This window comes from Herpailurus yagouaroundi, unplaced genomic scaffold, assembly GCF_014898765.1.
Source record: "Herpailurus yagouaroundi ecotype Mexico unplaced genomic scaffold, PumYag 140, whole genome shotgun sequence".
Taxonomy (NCBI): Eukaryota; Metazoa; Chordata; class Mammalia; order Carnivora; family Felidae; genus Herpailurus; species Herpailurus yagouaroundi.
This window is the reverse complement of record NW_024412395.1, coordinates 38,933,677-38,955,396: the sequence shown is the minus strand read 5'-3', so window position 1 is coordinate 38,955,396 and position 21,720 is coordinate 38,933,677.

The window sequence follows — 21,720 nt, the reverse complement described above, 5'->3', positions numbered from 1 at the left end:
GGAATCACCTACTTTATGTTTCCCTCTGTTTTCATACTACGTATGCATATTTGTTTAACAAAGGAAGATACTCCAGCTCAGGGTCCTCCCTCTTTAATCAGGAGAGCTGCTGTGTCACAGTGACAAGCCTGGGTGACAGTGAAAGAGTTTTCATTCGACCGCATAGAAATCAATTCTGTGGCTCGCGCTTTCTGAGCATGAGCAGTTGACTCAAGGAAGAAGTCCTGGCTGCTTGCTCTGTGGATGTGTTTAGAGCCACTGTTTCCCTTCACCAATTTTCAGCAGTGCATGTATGGTCAAGCCATGTGCCAGGCTGAGGGTAGTAACAGAGATGTTGTTTATTTTCTGGGCCGGTCTGATTTCTGGAAGTACCCACACTCTAACTTTTCCTCTCTGTTCTAGAGAAACAAAGTTAATAAAATGATGCTTAACCTGTGATAGGCACTACATCTATGCTATTTCTAATGAATGCTATTTTGGGGTGTGTTTTGCATGGATTTAATTCAACCTATCATGAATTTAATAATGTCTGATGAATAAATTAGAGGTACTTTGGAGAGCTTCAGCAAATAGATGTGAAATTTCATTGAAGAACACATCTTTTAAGTGATCCATTTTCTACAGTAAAGTTTGAATCTCCACTTTTGGAATTAAATTTTCCCTTTTAAGCGCTTTAGGAAAAGCCCTTCTAATTTAAAACTACATTATTGGGTTTTAATGAATTGGCAGGATTGTCTGAAAGGTGATTCTGCTCACTTAGTGAACCATCGTCTTTGGTGTTATTGTTGAGCTTGTTTTGTTCAGTGTTTTTTTTTTTTTTTTTTTTTTACTTAAAAGCAAAGACTTTACATAAGTGTGGCAGTTAGGTGCTTAATATTAATTGCAAACCATCTATTTGGGGAATATAATCTTACTCTGGTTCTGATGTTCAAAACCTTGGCAATTCTACGTGAGCTTGTGTTTAAATAATAAGAGATAATTTTCACTGAGCATTTGCTATGTACCAGGAACTATGCAAAACACTTTCTATGCATTCTCTTTTTTTAAGCCTCATAAAATCCCATGAGAGGGCTCAATTACTGCCTCATTTTTAGATGAAGAAGATGAAGTTCAGGAAGATTAAGTAATTTGCTCAAGCTGTAAGATGTAGAGCCAGGATTCTAACTTTCAACAGAGACTCAGTGCTTAACCCTTTTACCACGCCATCTTATTTTCACCTTTTTCGTTTGTGAGGTTTTTACTGCACTAACCCATTTTTTGATATATCATATATTCTTTCTGTCCACTTTATGTTTCTGTATTAGCTATTTTCCACATACAATGTGCCTAATTCTCTTTTTGTTCTCTACTGTGAATATAGGCCTGAGAAAATGGTAGCACCTTTGCAAACGCTTGCAAAGTATGGTGTCATTATTTAGCCTGCTTCTACTTTATAACCAATTTTCCATTTGCATGTCTGAAGTAAACTGGCAGCCTTGTGTTTTTTGTGTCACTTTGCCATTCACCTAGAATTCACATCCTCTTTTCAAGATTATAAAGATACCTTCTTGACAGTATTTCAGGAGATAAAAATATTCATGTAAAGGTTGTGGTCGTCCCAAAGATTGATTTTTATATTAAAAATAAAATAAAGCATTGATTCTTAAACCTATATGGGGATTAAATTATTGATTTGGATTAAGAACAAACATCAACACTTCCATAATTTTACTGCATCTGAGGTTCCATTTCTCACTTAGAAAGTCAAGTTAATCTCTTAGAAATGCCTTATGCAGGGTCCCTTCGCATTTACAGAAGTCAAAGCTTATGATACTTTGGGAGTTGTAGTGACTCTTATCTCTAAGCACCACAAAGCGCCCTAAGTAGATTGTGCTGATGCTCACCTTCATTGCCTGATTATCCCAGCCTCTCTTCAGAAGAATAACATTTCAAGATTGGATTGTGGCCAACTCAACTGTAACCAACTCAAGACACTGAGCTGGGGAATTAATTTTCGGGAACATTTACGTTCCAGAATAGTTCAGAGATTTTGTTTACTGAGTTTGATAACCTGTAATTTTTAAATTTCTCCTGTAAAAAAAAAAAGAAGTAAGTAAAATATTTGCATCAGAGAGCCAAACACATTTACGGAGTTCTTCTTCTCAGGAGAGGAGACGCTAGGGGACGGAGGACCCACCGAAGGGACAGAGATTAGGTCATCATCCCATCTCCCCGGTATCCTGGCCATGTGATATTAGATAAACCACATCCTCTCTCAGCATCAGTTTCTTCCACATTTAAAGATAAATTTTAATCCGATTCTGATCACTATGCAGTGTTTTTTACGAGGATCCCGTGATACAACTTGTGAAAGTTTTTGGAGACCTGTGACGCAATATGTCATTACATAATAAGATCTTCTTAGTGGATTTTTGCATCTTCCTCACACAAGCTAGACTCTCCTCATCCTTTTCCCAGTTCTCAAAGCATGTCCCTACCGTTGAAAGATAAGTTTTGTCAGAGCACAATATTCTTATTTTATGGAGGCATGGCCATGCCACTGAATTCTGTACAGCTTTATTCTTCACCTCTTGGTCTATATGGGTTTCAATAAACCACTTACAAATATCAAAGGACAAATTGATAAATTACTACCCATAACAAACTAAAGCAACTCAATTATATTATCTGTGTGTGTGATAATTATAAGGTAGTAATTCGTAGAAAGCATTTATTGAAGGTTGACTGTGCTTTAGGCATTGTGTTATGTAATGAATATACCTTGCTTAATCTTCACAACATTCTTATGACTATTATTATTTCCTTTTCTGTAGATCTCACATTCGAACTCACATCTGACTTCTAAGCCTTTGTTCTTAATGTTAATTCACGTTACCACGGTCTCAGGGAATGAGGCCTTTAAAAACAAACAAGCAAACAAGCAAACAGGAAGAATACATGTATTGCCCTTAGCAACAAAAATTTTTGAAGGCTATATGCTTGCCTAAATTATACTCAAATCCTTGAAATGCCGTGTTAGAAATGTCCGCTGAGACATTTTCTAAAACACGTCATCGCTAAGACGTCTAATTGTATTCTTCGCTTAGTTTTACCTCCAAACCATAGTAAAAACTTTATTCGTTAAATTTGAATAAGAGTAATAAGAGTAATGTTTCACTGGTTCCAAAAACCTAAAATATGTGAAAAATTAAAGAGTGTTTATTTAAAAATATAGTCAACTTTTATGTTGTAGCCTCTAAGGAAAGTTACAATGCTTTGATATACATTGAATGCTCTTAGTATCGGTATCATTACCAGGATACCGGAATACATCTTTAATCATACAAGATGACAGGTGAGGGGAGAAATGACCCAAAGTTTTAAGTTTTAGTAAGCTGGTTCAAAATGTCAATAGACAACGTGTATTGGCTTTTATTTCGATGCTTTCATTTCATAAATTGAGACATTGAGGCCCAGGAGGCAGATTGACGATTCCTGTTCTTACCCAACTTCTGATTCTCTGGTGTTTGACCTCAGTATGCTTTTTGCTACTTGTATCTTGTATACTCACCACGACCACAGGTAGACAACTGACAACTCAGAAGTAAGATTAGATATTGTACTCAATCCAAATACATAGTAGTTCCCAAAATATTTAGATATTGCTTACAAAAGCAGTGCAGACAGGGGCAGCTGGGTGGCTCAGTCAGTTAAGCATCCAACTTCGGCTTAGGTCATGATCTCACGGTTCGTGAGTTCGAGCGCCACATAGGGGTCTGTGCTGATAGCACAGGGCCTGGAGCCTGCTTTGGATCCCGTGTCTCCCTCTCTCTGCCTCTCCCCCACTCATACTCTGCCTGTCTCTCTGTCTCTCTGTCTCTCTCAAAAACAAATAAAACATTGAAAAAAAAAAAAAAAAGCAGTGCATACATCACTCAATTAATTATTTGATTTAGAATATAACACTTTTTGCTTGACTAATAAGCAGCTACATGTTCAACATCTTCAAAAACGCAGTAATCGTAGAAATAATTCCTCCTGTAGCGTATACCTCAACCAAAGAGCTTCCCGATATATGAGATCTGTTGATAAACACTTAATGTAACAGTAAAATTTGAAAATGTGTTTCCTTCTAAAATCTAATCAAATGAATGTGTGTCTACACTGATTTATGCCAAACAAGTCATTTGAATTTATAACTCTTGGTGTTTAAAAACATCTTTTCTTCAAGGCAGTGTTTCCCATTATTTTGAGAACCTTGAAATTCAATTGATTGTACATATTTATGTCTTACGTCCTTATTACACAATGCTGAATGAAGGGTTTTCACCATCTTCAGTGAGTTCCCAGCCAAATAAGGAGACACCAGTGATGACACCATGAATGTGGTAAGTATAATAATGGTGGCACAGAGAGGAAGGGAGACTCTGGCCTGATAGGATGGGAAACATGGGGTAAGGGTAAGCAAAACGGAGGAGAGGTGTTCCAGGTAAAACCCACAGGTGAGCTAAAGAGGGAAAGTACGTGGTAAGTATGGGAAGAAGAAGAATTCACAAAGGCCAGAGTATCAGGCATTGGAGAAAAGGTAAGAAGGGAAGGTTTGAAATATTAGCGGGAGAGTTTGCAAAACTCCTTTACTAAAAAGTTTAGACTTTACCCTATAAGCTGTAGGTCATCACAAACGGTTTCTAATCAAGGAAAACTCTGATGGTATCTTTGTCTCCGTAGAAAAATTGCACCCATAATGTGGAGAATGGACATAATAGGTTAAAAAATAGGTAAGGAGTTCGTTTGTAGAATTCAGTTTATTTTTCGGTTCCAAAATCTTTTTTTTCAAAGAGGTCAGAGTGCTTCCTGTTTTTCTGAGCCACCGAACTTGGTTTTAGATTTCAGTCTCTTCTGAGTGCTCTACTTCTCAGCTTAGATCTTACCTCCAGAATGGTTTCCCTTAGGATATATTTATGCAAATATGGAAATGTACCTGTCACCAGCCCAGAATTTCACCTGCTTATTTTTCTCCCTCTCCCTTCAGGTCCCTGCAATGGAAGTATGCTGGTTGCTCTCCCAGCATGCAGCCTTCCTCTTCCCAGGGCCAAGAAACTTTACTTCCAATAAGGTGTTTTGGTGCTTCTTAGTAAGTCCCTCCGTCCTCAGATCCAGCATGGAGACCTGACCGTGACAAAATAAATCAGTTTTCCATTCCTCTGGCCAAGTCCCTGGTTTAGCAGTGAACATAGCTTCTAGGTTGGTTCAGTTCGACTGAATTTCAGAATTTTGCTGGCAATATGGAGACAAAAGCATTTTATTTTTCTTTGCTGAAGTAAATTAAGAAAGATCTTAAAGCTAGTGGCAGCCAATTCAGGTGACAGGGAGGGAGCTTGCTCAGGATGCAGCCCAGAATGGACAAGAATGAAAAGAAAGCAGTCAAGTCCTGAGTAAATGGCTTGAGCCATTTACTAAAGCCAGACTGTCTCTGGACTTTTAAGTCATTTAAGGCAATATTTTTTTCTTTGTTGTTAAAGTTCACTGATTTAAGTTTTCTGTATTTATGGCTAAACACATCATAACTGTTAAATATCAGTGCTCCTTGAATTACATTCACATGTTCCATTTCCTTCTAGGTGTTTTCTTGAACTTCAAACTCTGTATATTACCAGCATGAAACATTTTATGTGTTTAATAACACTCATACTAGGGTGTTTTAACCATGTTCATATCCCATTATGATTAATAGTGCTCTTAAAATTGCACACAAATAAATATATAATTTAAATTTAGTATCAGCTTTATTTAATTTCATCCAAATAAAATAAAATTACATTTTTGAATATGGGAAAAGACAATTTGACAATAAGTATGTTGAGAGGCATGTACGACTATGGGTTGTTTTGTTTTTACAGGTTTTAGTCTAAGCCAAGACACGTAGTTACTTGATTTCCAAGCAATTGGTTTCTAACGATCTTTAGACAACTGTGTAGGTTTCTGTTAATTCAGAAAGTCTTTTTCTTTTTTCTTTTTTTTAATGTTTATCTATCCTTGAGACAGAGAGAGACATAGCATGAGCAGGGAAGGGGCAGAGAGAGAGGGAGACACAGAATGTGAAGCAGGCTCCAGGCTCTGAGTTGTCAGCACAGAGCCCGACGCGGGGCTCGAACTCACGAACTGTGAGATCATGACCTGAGCTGAAGTTGGACGCTTAACCGACTGAGCCACCCAGGAACCCCCGGAAAGTCTTCTTCAAAATGATGCTTGAGGAGACTTGAAGTAGGTAGGCAAGCTTTTTGGCAATCTCAGGGTAACACAACCAGGAATCAAGGATATGTAACTACGTGATACTATAATTTTAAGTAAAATTTCAACATATACATAGCAGTGCCAAGAAGGTATTTTCCTGCCCCCTCCCCTTTTTTTTTTAATCAAATGGGAAATAACAATCCTAGGTTTCATTAGACAGATTTTTCATTAACTAGTTACATCATAATTACGTGCAGTAAACGGAATCCTCAAAAGTTGTCTAGGAGAGCTACTACTGACTTTTAATTGCCTTAGGTTTAACCTATTGTTGTTGAAATTCAAAGCATCTTGTGGGTTTTATCTCCAGAAGCTTGCTACTCAATGATTGGTCTCTGCATGGCCTTTAATATGCATATGATATGTGGCTCTTATTAAAATGCAGACTGTGATTCACCTGGGGGTAAGGACTGAAGAGTCTGTATTTCTAACATGTTCCCACATGATGCGGCTCCTACGGATCCTGCTCATCGCGTCTCGAGGAGCAACTATATGCCAATCCTTACAAAATTCAGGAGAACCTCTTTCATTTTTATATTATTTTCAAAATCCTGGTTTTATTAACATAGCCATGGAGTCATGGAATTTTAGGCTGGGAGGAATCTGAAAATTTCACAGTAACTGCTCCCTTCCATATGAGAGACCAGAGGTCTTTGAAGAGGGGCCTCTGACCAGTTTCCTCATCCCCTTACCAGCAAGCTCTTTGGGGAGGAAGAATCATTAATCTGGTTGTCCAGAGCTCAGGACATTAACTGGGCTACTTGTAAGTGTTAATGTGCCTGAAGAGCCTGCATCCTTGCCATGACCTCTCTCTTCTTCCTGCCACGCTCCCACTTCCTCCCTTGGTGCAGCCAAGTGGGCAAGGTAGGCAAGCCCTGTTCTGCAGCCTGGCACTCTCCTCCCGTTAGCAGGCAGGCCTAGGTTTTGTGTGTGGGATATGAGAGAAGAGGTGAAAACTCTTTCCCAGTTCCAAGTTCTAGGAATCAGTCCTTTATCCCAATCTGTCCCGGGGACAAGACCGTATTATGAATGTGGTGCTGCCATCTGGCCTAGACAGATAATATCCCCTAACTTATGAGATGAGACTAAATTTAATAGGAATTCTGGTTATAAATGCTCTGATAGCATGTACTCTTTGTCCTAGCAAAGTGCCTGGAACACAGTAGATCCCCAATACAAATATTTATCGAGCAAAGGATTGCTCCACTTGTATGAAACTTGTGTAGTGTTACATGCAATGCATTTGATACATAAAAGCACTAATTTTGCATGTTTTTTTAAAACTACTGCAAAATAACACTGCTTTCTCTGAGAAGAAACTAAAATTCTTACCAAATAATTATTTGTTGCTTTCGGGCACTAAACTTTATGTATGGTCATCATGGAAACTATTCTGTGCTTCAGTAAAGCAATATGAAAATCTAATACAAAGCCTCACAAGCATCACTACCCTGAAATTTGTTTTGCCGTGAAGGTACCCTTGAGGCCCTGCTGAGTGGACTCTGTTCCTGGAGACCCTTGCAATGTGTTTCCCATCACACGGCTTCTTTATGGTGAACGTGAAAACTTTCCCCAGGTATGTAGCAGCCAATCATTCTGATCCTTATGTCCTGGATGGAAAAGAAAGTTTGCTGAACAAACCTGGAATTGCCTTTGCTCTGATACGACATCAGCTGAAATGGACCCTTCCATTGCAGCCCATGATTGCAAGGGTGTGCGTTAAGTGCGAAGTCCGGTGGTTAACTCTCAGTCCGTACTTGACACATCTACAGTATTTCACAAGAATGTTTATTACTTCATCCTGAAAACACTCGCCTTGCTTAATTTTCAGGACACCCCATTTTGTAGGTTTCACTCACATTTCACTAGCTATTACTTCTCAATTTCTTCTGCTGGTTTTTCCTCATTTCTACCCAGTTCTTAAGCATGGGAAGCCCCCAAAGCTCAGCCCTTAGACCTACCTCTTTTTGATTTACACTCACTTCAAGGGTGAAACTCATTCAGTCTCTTGGTTGTTGTTTTTTAAATATTTTTTGTATTATGTTTATATATTCATCTTTTTAAAAATTTTTTTTTTAACGTTTATTATTTTTGGGACAGAGAGAGACAGAGCATGAACGGGGGAGGGGCAGAGAGAGAGGGAGACACAGAATCGGAAACAGGCTCCAGGCTCCGAGCCATCAGCCCAGAGCCTGAAGCGGGGCTCGAACTCACGGAGCGCGAGATCGTGACCTGGCTGAAGTCGGACGCTTAACCGACTGCGCCACCCAGGCGCCCCTATATATTCATCTTTTGAGAGAGAGAGAGAGAGAGAGAGAGCATGCCAGGGAGGGGCAGAGAATGAGGGGGAGAGAAATCCCAAGCAGGTTCTGTGCTGTCAACGCAGAGCCCAATGCGGAACTCAAACTCACGAACAACTGTGAGATCATGACGTGAGCTGAAACCAAGAGTCAGATGCTTAACGACTGGGCCACCCAGGCGCCCATCAGTCTTTTGGTTTTAACTGCAGTTGTGGGCTCACTACTTCTAAATATATGTCCTAGTCTACAGCTCACCCTCCTGACTTCCAAGTAAGATCTAATCACCTATTTAACATCTCAAGGCACCTGAAACCTAAATCTGTTCAAATCCCATCTACCTTTCTCTCCAATTATGCTTCTCTTGTAATGTTGCCCCATGTGAGGAGACAGTGACTCTACCCTGACAGTTACTCAGAATCCAAACGTTGAAGTGAGTTTTGGCTCCTCCCTCTCTCTTCTACCCCACATACTTGCTGCCAGCTCTACTTTCATTTTTTTTTCATTTTTTTTTAACGTTTATTTATTTTTGAGACAGAGACAGAGCATGAACAGGGGAGGGGCAGAGAGAGAGGGAGACACAGAATCTGAAACAGGCTCCAGGCTCTGAGCTGTCAGCACAGAGCCCGACGCGGGGCTCGAACTCACAGACCGTGAGATCATGACTTGAGCCGAAGTAGGACGCTTAACCGACCGAGCCACCCAGGCGCCCCTCTACTTTCGAAGTAGATCATTACCCAACCACCTCTTACTCCTTTTATTACTACCATCAAACCACCATAGCCTTCTGGCTCGGCTTTTGTAAATAGCCCCTTAACGGAGGACCCTGCTTCTGCCCTCGTGTCCTTGTCACTCTCTGCCCACCGCCTCCGATCGCATCCCCATGTGAACTTAAAAATCCCAAACAATCCAACCAAACAGAGCAACAATGCCCCGTGCAATGGTCTGCAGTCTCCTCTGATCACTCAAACCACATTTCTATTACTTCCCCCCTTCCTCACTTTCCTACAGGCATGCTGGCTTCCTCTTTTTCCTTGAGCTTGCCCCTCAGCTGGAATTCTCTTGCATCCCTGTAGGGACTGCTCTCCATTTCCCTCAAGTATTTAAACATGAGTCGCCTACCCAATGAGGCTTTCCCTGATATACCTATTTACCATTGCATTGCCCTTCTAGAACATTCCACAACCTACTTTCCTGCCTTATTTTTCTCCATGGCACGAATCACCATCATACTTGCTACATATTTATTATATTTGTTTATTTGTCTCTTCCCGCTAAAATGTAAACTCCAAGAGAGTGAGCGTGTGTCTGTTTTATTCACTGCTATGTCTGTTCTGTGTCAGACACCCAATAAATATTTTTAATGAATGAATAAACGAATAGAACCATACATAAGTAACAAATAAAATGAATCACACTAAAATGCATATATAGCTATTGAATTAAAATGATCCTATCTCAACCTGCCCTTTCCACTTAAAAAGCTTACCCTCAGCACTGCTGAGTCAGCAAACGGGGGCTTATCTGTCTCTGGGTTGCCTTTTCTTCACCTTAAATTTCACCTAACTTAAATTTCTGAATAATGATTGATGCCGCTCAGCGTAAATATATTATATATATTTATACATTTTATTTTTAAATGTCCTAGATCAAGGGAATGAAGCACAATAGAAGGCTTTATTATCACTCGTATTTGGTCCAAGAGTTTACCGTTTCACTTTGATTCTCTCAGTATGGTAAAAGAAAGATACAAAAAAATAAATATATGCATCTAACTAAGAAAATATAGGCACATATATCATTGCATATAAAATATATAAAATAAAAGTATTGCCCTGTAAAAATCTCGTCAAGGGCATCAGATGTCTTATCAAGTCTGTGCCTATTCTGGATAGAAAGCTAAATCATTGATTACCAGAAGTAGTGAGGGGTTGGTATACGTTACATCCTACTGACCTGGCGGTTTTGAAAAGGATCTCATCTTCCTTGCTAAAAGATGGTGTGGATCACTATGAAACAGATGAGGGTTGCTTTGACCTCCAATTAAAAAATCATACATAAACGTACGCAAAAAGTGGTTGCCGCCTCACCCCACTCGGCCTTACCGAAGTGTACAATTAACAGGCATGTACAATTAAAAGAATGAAAACAGTGATAATGAGCTGAGTACACCCTGTCATACTTAGCACTACCCTGACCTACTGCTTATCGGGCATCGATCCAATATTTACATGTTCCTTATTTACTTAAGGGTCTACGTAATTCGCTGGTTAATAACTTAGAAATATGTCACCAAAAATTATCCTCCCTGCAAGTAGATCGTGACAGGAAAACAATTGCATTTCTAAGGCCAGTTGTCTGATCAGATTAAAATATGTATTAAAATTATATTGGGGCGCCTGGGTGGCGCAGGCGGTTAAGCGTCCGACTTCAGCCAGGTCACGATCTCGTGGTCCGTGAGTTCGAGCCCCGCGTCAGGCTCTGGGCTGATGGCTCAGAGCCCGGAGCCTGTTTCCGATTCTGTGTCTCCCTCTCTCTCTCTGCCCCTCCCCCATTCATGCTCTGTCTCTCTCTGTCCCACAAATAAACGTTGAAAAAAAATTAAAAAAAATATGTATTAAAATTATAAAATATCAATTCAATAGCAAAGAATTAGAACATGGATTTTGTTCTCGTGATGAAGAAAAACCACAGTTTTCTAACTCTTTTCTAAGGTCATCACGGAAACATGGGATCAGCATTTGTAATTACAATATCATGAATACTTAAATTTCTCCCATGCTGGGAGAGCCATGATAAAATTATAGCTAGCACACTGATTTTGCTACATAACCTTCCAACCGGAAAACTCAAACCATCTTACCTTAGAATGATCTGTTACTTTCCACTCTACCTGACAAACAGAAAAATCAGAGAAATGCCTGAGATCCAAGAATTTGCAGTTTGTACAAAAGTCACAGGGGTATTTGAAGTTTGTAAGTAGTACATTCACGACCCAAACAGTCAAAACTACTGTTTCTAGTATGGACTCAATGTACTGGCTCTGTTTCGCATTTTTCTAGATTACAGCTAAATTTTCTCAGATGTAGGTACAATCTGGAAAAAGAAAACGTTGACAAACGTCGTGTGTCACAATGGACATTATAATTCCAGTGAATGCAATTTCCTTCAGTTCAGAGGATTGCATAAACTCAGTTCTTCAGGATTATGTAGAATAAAACTTTGTACCTTCAGAGATAATACCACTACATTCTAATTCACAACCTTTTTGTCTAACATAGATACATGTTGCCAAAATATGTCCCCTTTAAAATGTGAGAAAATGGAATTAAAAATTTATCTTTGTATATACCATCTTATTTTTTAATTGTCCGTGCCGCCACACATGTAAGACCTTATTATATACTCTCTTTTGAATTTATATCATCATATGCCCCACCATAGCAACTAACTTAAAGCATATGGAAAGTACAAAGAAGAGGAACCTTAATGTCCTTTGTAAACACTTTCTCCTACCTGTCATATCATCATCTAGCACATCTAAGCATATCATCCTTAGCTTGCTTCTTTTCTTGCTCTGTAGTCCTTCTGTGGGTAAGAGCGACAACTAAATTAATTAACGATGGAAACTGATGGCAAAGGCACTGACCAATCAGAACAGGTAGAGCCACAGCACTGTCGCAGGGACCCGGAGCCTTATGCGGGGTAGATGTTAATTTTTTAATTGCCATTAGGCAGCGGTGGTCCCAAGGGTCGTTACAGGTGGGCAGGACAGCTAGAGTGTCCTGAGGAGCTGGGGACACTTATATTTACCATCCAGTGAAGAAGTAATTCAATATTTTTCATGATAATACCTGTGTGGTCTGTCCGTTCACTAATGACAATCTTATTCATTTATATGACCTCAATTAACATACTTCAGGTGAGCAGCCAATCCACAGCTCTAGCTAGTCTATGACTTATTTTCAGCTGTAGACTTGTATTTCCAACGATCTGTTGGATAGAGTAAAAATGGGTGCCTGGGTGGCTCAGTCAGTTAAGCATCCAACTTCAGCTCGGGTCATGATCTCACCGTCCATGGGTTCATGCCCCGCATCGGGCTCTGTGCTGACAGCTCAGGGCCTGAAGCTTGCTTCAGATTCTGTGTCTCCCTCTCTCTCTGCCCCTCCCTGGCTCACACTCTGTCTCTCTCTCAAAACTAAATAAACATTGAAAAAAATGATATCTTATTAATCCTTCCCACTCAATGAATCCAAAACTCAGTGCCTCTTTCCTCTATAAACATAATTTCCCAGTTGTCTTCTCTTTCCCTGTAAGAACATGGCCACCCATTCTAGCTTCTAGCCTAGGAACTTGAAACCATCTTTGACTTCACCCACTTCTTCAACTTCAACATCCTGATTGCCAACCTGGTTTATCTATTCTGCATCAGAAATAGCTCTGTCACTCCCCCTCTTCTTCGTTCCTACCACCATGGTAGCCCAGGCCTCCATAACTCTTGTTTATGTCCTTGCCATAGTCCCAACTTCCTTCCCTACTGCCAGACTCCCACTTCTTACCTATTTCTGAATGCAGATACAACTAGGATCCCTTCCTTGCCCAACAAATTTGAAGCTTCTGCATTGATCATAAACTTGCTTCAAATTTCTACACCTCAAATCTACCGATTGACCTTTGAAGCCTCATTTTGTACACATACCCACACACCCAAACATCCTTATCATCTTTTCCATCAATTTCTACTTCCTGAGCTAAATTAATATTTTTCTACCTTTACACCTTTGCTCCTGCAATTTCTTCTTCCTGGAAAGCCCCCCTTCTCTTTCTCCCATCCCTGTCAAAATCCTTATTCCTTAAGCCTCACTTCCCCTAAGAATTCTTTCCCAATCTGTCCAGACAAAATCAGTCACTTTCTAGTTAGTGTTCCACAAAGGTCCTTTTAGTCTGCATTTGGCAGTGATCATATTTTGCCTTATTTTACTATTATTTTGGCTCATAAGCCAAAAGCCTCTTGATATGCGAAACTGTATCTAAAGGCCAATAGCATCTAACGCAGTACCTTAAATCTAGTATGTACTTAACGAATATGTGTGGAGTTATTTGCAGTCCTTCCATCAAGACATGATGATTCACTGTTTAGTATTTCCAGGCTGGGGCACTTACGAAGCCTCTCAGCTGACTTTTATCTGTACAGTGAGTCAGGACGTCACATACTAGCTAGACGCAAACTCCTTAATCGGCTGAGAAAGAACACAATTCAATTATTGCCAGCTACCTCGGAGCAACACATATATTACAAAAAGTGGTTTGTTTTATGGGTAAAATATTTACCTCAAAGAAAATGTATAGTCTATGCGATTAGATTAAAAAAACTTCATAGAAAACCAAGAAATACTACTTCTGCAATTTTGTCTTGTCTGTAGATATCCCCTTTGCAATTCTTTTAGCCTACATTCACCTTATATGTTGAACTGAAATCCTACATAGTCGAGGTCTGGCTTCCTCATATGGAAGGTTTATCAGTGGAGTGGAGTCGTCGCTGTAAAGTACAGCAGCAATTCAAGAAGCCCCTCGAATTCAATTCAGCATCCATTTATTGAGCAGATACACTGTGGGAGATGAAAAAAAGGCGAAGGCTGCGTGATGCCTATCCTATGATCTCTTAGACGTGAACAATTCAAAGCCAGAACATGTGAGAAACCTCTTTCCAAAAAGTATTCCGAGATCTTACATTTGAATAGAGCTTGACATGGAAAGCCCCGCAGGGAGGAAATTGAATGTTTCCTATTTGTTGGGAAAATTAGTGTAGTATTCGAACCTTTCTTGAGTGCTCACTCTGTGCGGGGTACTGTACTTGGTGCTGAGGACAAAGCTTAACAAATACAGTCACTTCTCACAAGGAATTTACTGTGTCTCTGATTATTTTCAAATTTTATTTTCTAAAAGTAAATTTAACAATTATTGTCTGCATCCACAGTACGTAGAGTCATGAAAATAACTCATAAAATACCACCCGTGGCCTTAAAGTCTGATCTTAGAGTCTGATAGAGAATCATTGATGTCCAGGGTATAAGTTCTGTGACACATCCTATTCAAAAAAACAAAATCCAAAATTCTGTGTATTTTACAAAGGTACAAAGGTAATTTTACACGATGCCTCCTCCCTTCCCTTTATCTGACATAATTGAGACTTATACCTGGCTCCCTAGATTATTTTTACAATCAATAATGCAATATTCGCCTTAAAATTTGTTTTCCCACCTAGAGGGACATATTTTATTTTATTTATTTTTTGGCAATGGTTATCAACAGTTAGTGAAAATAGCAAACTGTCATAATATCATACATCATTACCATGTTTAGCTTATTTAAGGATCAATAGTCCTTGATTAACAATTTCCTTCAGAATTTTCAATCCAGATGACTCACGCATGTTTGAAACATATGGCAAACATTTCGGTATAAAATAAAGAATGATATCAAATTGCATTTCCTTAATTAAATTCCTTGCTGTATGTTTTATTCAGATGTGTCTACAATGCCATTTGTATAGAATGCAAAGTAAAAAAGTAACAGTTAATATTGGGGGCTCTTGCTGTAAAAGTATGTTATCTTTTATATATATCACAGCATTACTTATTATCAGCTTCACACATAGCACTTTGCCTTTGATTTACACAAACAACTGTAAATGTTTTATATATTTGTGAGGAAGTGAATGATATTAGACCATCAATCCATGGGCACTGCAAATCAGGAGGAAAAAAAAAAAAAGGCTATTACATTTCAGAAGCTGTTAAATCAGTTGTGCCCCCTGGCTGATTTTGTCAGCTATATTTGCTGTGGGTAAAACCGTTGATGCCTGGAATACGGGAGCGGCCCTGAGAGTGCTGGAGAGTAAATAGCAGCACAGTTGTAAACTACACCACACATCGCACGCTTCCCGCGTAAGCCCGGCTTACGCTTTCCTCTGAATAAATCCAGCAGCTTTAAAAAGAGCAAGGGAGAGAAAGAAAGGAAAGGGGAGGGGAAAAGAAGGCAAAACTGGGCCCATGCCTTCTGTCACCGCCTCTAGCTCTGGCCCCTCAGCAGCCTGCCAACAGGACACTGTTCTGCCAGTTGTAAATTTTAATTGGCCATCTGGGGAAAGCACAAACCACTGACTAGAGATTAATCAGCAAATTAACCTAGGCATAATACACATTTCCCAGTGGACCCGATGCAGCTTCAGGCTGGGGCAGAGCCGCCCGGGGATGCAGGGGAACTTGTATAGAATGCTGTTATTGTTCACTGCCATGCAGGAGAACATCTTCTCCGAGTCCCGAAATTCCCTCCTGTGTGACCTTGTTAGTGCCCCTGATTTGTATGGCAGTCGCAAAGAGCTTTTTTTTTTTCTTCCTTCCTTTCTTGCTTTCTTCTTCTTCTTCTTCTTTTTTTTTTTTTTATAAAGTGCTAAACACAGATGGCACGGGTACCATGATTGCTGGAAAAAGTGTTGATGAATCAGTGAAAGTGACAACTTTTCTCTAGTGGGCCATTCCCTTGGTTTGCGAAAGCACCTACAGGAAGAAACAATAGTGTGCCTGGATCGTTACCAGCTCCGTGGATCACCCGACCATCGTTTTTATTTAGCCCGTTTCTTGAGTGATGTGGAATGTCTTTTCACAGCCTCTGCACTGTAAAAACAGATTTGTAAATAATAAGGCCCCCCTCTTCAAGCGTAGGTTATAAAAATTAATTTAAGCCACATGTACATTTATATAGGAGGGTATGGCCTCAGGTCTTGCAACAAAATAGTCTTCTAATTAGCTCATGGCCATGCCCTGAGCTGAGATGGGGAAAGAGGTGATAAACGCCAGAAAAGTAAAGTGAGGGACTGAAGGGAAATTTGGGTGGCTTTGATATAAAGTAGAAGTGAAAAGATGTACCAGAAAAGTCATCTTTACACAGCTTTTGGAATAATGAAAAGGCTCTATGCATAATGAGGTTCTTTAAGATACAGAGTATCCAGAAGAATCAGCGGTGATACAACAAAGCCCAAATAAAGGACACACTGAATAAACTTGTTTGAAGGGGCATAGGGAAGATTAGACAGGGCCAGGGCAGATCAGGGAAGAACAGAGATTTTCCATCTTGCTGACAGTCACATTTCTAGAAGTTAGCATAGTACTTAGCATAATGGCGTTTCATAGGATCTCAGTGTTTCTCAATGAGAGACATATCCAGCTTTAATAAAATTAAAAGCCATTGTTATGGCAGACATGCCTCCTATTGCCTTTCCTGTCTGTAGTCCAAGCTGAATGAGCAGCAGACTATATGATGAGGGTCTCTACTCAAACCACCCCTTGAGGTACCAATTCATAGACTGAGAAGAGAGCTAAGACAGCACCCAGTGCAAAGATCTTGACCAAAACATAGAGAAGTTGGTCCAAGAAGATTCTTTTCCTCGGGATTTGGATATGAGACACCAAAAGACTCAGTTAGTTAGCAATGGACTGCTAACATAAAGGCTGTGAATACACGGGACAAAGTGGGCGATGCAGCGTTTTTGGGGGGTATGTGCAGGCAGAGGAAGCCAGTGCGCTAAAGAGAAGAATGGAACCAACTCCCTGGGAAAAGCGGCCTCTCTGTCTCAGTTCCATATTTTCTGAAGCCTACTTCTACTTCTCCTGGCCTCTGATTTTATGTGATTTGAGTGAGTTTACATGGCACTCTGCTCATTGCAACCACAAGAACCTTGATCAGAACAGCCATAAATGGTAATGACACCACCATAAGCCAATGGTCTGAGAAGACAAATAAAACTAGTAACTGTCCCCCACTCCTTTCAGTAAGTGCACAAAATTCAGGAACTCTGAAGCATGCTGGTCATTTTCAGAAATACAAGTCATGGTGGGCTATTTTATACGACTCTGCTCTGATCCATCACTAAATCACACAGACCCATTTCACCTGCCTCTGGCAAAATAGATAGATTCTTTCTTTTCACAACCAGGTATGGATTTCTTTCTGTTTTATTACATTATTGCAAACCATGCTGCCTGCCAAACCGCATGCCCTTAAACTGAAATGGCTTCTGGCCAAGTGCTGGATTATCTGTGACAGTAAATCAGTCAATATGCATGGCCTAGAGACCACCGCAGTTAAATAGATGTCTTTGGCTTCAGGTGGGGAAACCTTCCCTCAAATACCCAACTCAGCTCCTAATAAGGCCTTCAAAAAAAACCTTATTTAAGTAGTATTTTAAATCACCCATCAGTTTATTGTAAGGTTTTATATGGAATATAAAGGCATTGAAAGAGAGTAGGCAATAGTTCTGAATTAAATAATGGAATGTGGTAACTGATAAAAGGAAAATGTTAGAGTCTTTTAGAATTTGTAATATTAAAAAAAAAGACTTTTCAAAGTGTTGAAATGTCTGGCCTCTGTTCATAGCATCTGACTTAAACACTCTGGCTGTGTAGACTGCATACAGGAAATAATTTCTAACTCAACAGTTATTGGAGAGTGTGGTCAGTATTTTCAGTGTGCACTGGTGGATGGATTTCTTTATCTCCTCTGGGAGGGATATGATCCAAAGGTTAGAACAGGCTCAAATAAATTCTGTTCAGTTTGTGTGGTCTCCTCTGAATTATTCCAAAGCCATCCTGTCTAGCATCAACTCTGTTCCTCCATTTCACACTATCTCAATTACATATATATGAAAAATTGGAGGCAATGGTATTTACTCATTTGTAAAGGCATTAGAGATTCTTGACAAGAAGATAACTGGGGTACAAAAGTACAGAACAGTATCACGATAATAATGATACTATGGATCACCTGTTGCTATGCTTGCACACAGCTTTCTACATAACGGATATTTTAGCAAAGTACAGGGGAAAGAGGTTCATGGTAATATTTTTAGTTTATAGAATTCACTCTTCTAAATATCTTAAAATAACTCGCAAACTTATATTATTTCATCCTTAGATCTAAAACTAAAATACTTTCCCGGGGAGGACATCACACAAAGTTGTTAGGATGTACAAGTGGAGTCAAGGAAACAAACACATTATAATCAAGTAAATAATGGAAGATTAATTCACAACGGTGCTGATTATACAAAGCGGGAGGTGTATTTATGTATTTGATTTGCTTACGAGAGTGACTTACAGGATCCTTAATTGGTGGCTTCTCCTTCCTCCTTCCCCATTTCCTACCACCTTCTACACACCCCATGCCCCAGCCACCCGGCACTTTTCTGTTTCTGCAACATATCATGGCTTGCAGGCCAGATATCTTGCACATGCTCTACTCCCTAACAGGGCCCCTGACCTTTTTCATTTCTTCTTCCCTAGAAAACTCCCACTCATCTTTAAGATCTTGGTGGCATATTGCTGTGGGAAACTTTTCTGCCCTCTTCACTGAGAGTTGGTTGCCTTGTCCTCATGGGCTCCAACAGCACTCGGCCATCCCACCATATCCTCACATTAACTTTTGTAACATTTTATATTGAAATTTAGCTGTACACATATGTCTTCCCAACTGGGATATGAACTCTTTGTGGACTAAGCTCAACACCCAGCATAGTATTCCATATGAAGTAGACATTCTCTAAAATGTTTGGTGAATGAGAACACTACTGAATTACTTGCAGCAGCGGTAGCGTTAGGTATATGGGCAAAGATTCTCCAATTTCTGAATGTATTTCAGGATGAATCTTGTTTATCTTGATGATACTTCAGAAATAATTAAAGATGATCTTGGAGCACCTGGGTAGCTCAGCCGATAAAGTGCGTCCAACTCTTGATTTCAGCTCAGGTCATGATCTCAGGGTTTTGAGACCAAGCCCTGCATCTGGCTCTGCATTGAAGTGTGGAGCCTGCTAAAGGTTCTTTCTTTCTATCTCTCTCTGCCCCACCCCATTCATGCGCATGGTCTCTCTCTCTCTCTCTCTCTCTCTTTAAAAAAATGAAAAAGATGGTCTTCAGTTCCATAGCTTCTGTGATTTTATCAACTCTTTTTGGAAATAATGTCAGACAATTAAATGTACAATTAAAGATGGCTGTGTTTTTCACAGCTTCATTTTTTAACCGACTTTGTTGAAAATAATGCATATGTTATTAAATATACTGAACTTAAGTATACAGTTCATTGAGCTTTGCCAGATGTTTATATCCTACAACTAGAGTAACTCATATCCCCATCATAATGTAGAACATTTCTATCACTCCAAAAAGTTCTCTTATAATTAACCTTACAATCTGCTCCAGGTCACTATCCCAGGCAACCACTACTCTTATTTCTATAACTATAGATTGGTTTTGCTTCTTCTAGAATATAAATAAATACTTATATTCAATATAAATGGAACCATAGTGTGCACATTTTTGTATCTTGCTGTTTTGCTCAAGTCATTATATGTATCAGTGTAGTATTCATTTTTAATTTTTTTTCCTAACATTTATTTATTTTTGAGACAGAGAGAGACAGAGCATGAACGGGGGAGGGGCAGAGAGAGAGGGAGACACAGAATCGGAAACAGGCTCCAGGCTCTGAGCTGTCAGCGTAGAGCCCGACACAGGGCTCAAACTCACGAACCCCGAGATCATGACCTGAGCCGTGGTCAGATGCTTAACCAACTGAGCCACCCAGACGCCCCTAGTATTCATTTTTATTGCTGAGTAATACTGCATTATATGAGTATACATTTTTCTTACCCATTCACCAAAGGACATTTGGATTATTACCAGGTTTTAGCCATTATGAAGAAACTGCTGTGAATATTTGTGTATAAGTCTTTCTGTGATTATTATTTTTAAAATTGCTTACCTAGGATTGGAACTGTTATGTCATGTGAAAGTGTGTATTTAGCTTTATAAGAAACTGTCAAAATGTTTCCTTAAGTATTTATACTATTCTATTCTTCCACTAGCAATATGTGAGAGACCTCGCTGTTCTTTAGCCTAGTTGATACTATTGACTATTTTTTTTTTTAATTCAGCCATTCTATTAAGCATGAAGTGGAACCTCATCATGGTCTACTCTGAATTCCTCTGATGATTAATAATGTTAAAAATTATTTAATGTGCTTATTGGCCATTTGAAAATCTTCTTTAAAATTGTTCCATTTAATTCATTTACCCATTTCAGTAATGTGGGAGAGGTAGTAGGTGAGTTCTTATAGTTATTTTTTTAATTATTGAGCTATGTTATTTATATTATGTTAGTTGTGTTATGTTACATAGTAAGTTATTATTTGAGTTCTCCTTATAGTCTAGATATAAGTATGTTGTCAGATATATATATTGAAAAATTGTCTCTCAATCCGAGGCTTGCCTTTTCATCTTACTGATGTTATCTTTTGATCTGTTATCCCTCTGAGTTAATATTTATGCACATTTATGATGTGAAGTGTAAGTCAGGACATGCATCTGTTCCCACATCACTTGTTGAAAACTCTACAATTTCACCTGTTGAATTATGTTGGCACCTTGTTGAAAACAACTAGACCATAGATGTGTGGGTGAATTTTTAGAGTTTCTAGTTATCATGTATCTACCTTTACATCACTGCCACACTATCATGATTATCATCACTTTGGTACTTTTCTCTACTGTTTTTGTTTTCTGTTCTATTTTATTAATTTCAGTCATTAAAGCCTCCCAAGGAGGTTTTAAAAGTTCTCCAAATTTGTTCTTTTTTTAAAACTAGTGTTCTCTATTGTCTTCAATATTATTGTAAATTTTACACTTCCATATGAAACTTATAGTCAATTCTTGATTTCTAGGAAGTGCTCACTGAGATTATGATTTAGATCATGCTGAATCTATACACTACTTGGGGAAGAATGGACATCTTAACAACACTGAATCTTCCTACTAGGCATGTAAAGTATATTTTCATTTTTTGCTTATTTTAAAATTTTCTCAGCAACACTTTCTAGTTTTCAGTGTAGAAATTTTACACATTTTTAGTTAAATTTATTCTGACGTATTCTGTGGATTTGATGCTATTTCTTTAAATTTCATTTTTCAATTGTTTGCTGTTAGACACATACAACTGAATTTTGTTTATTGATGTTGTAATTTGTGATCTTGATAAATTCATTGGTTAATTATAATAGCTCTTTGTAGATTATATAAGATTTCCTGTATAGACAATCGTGTCA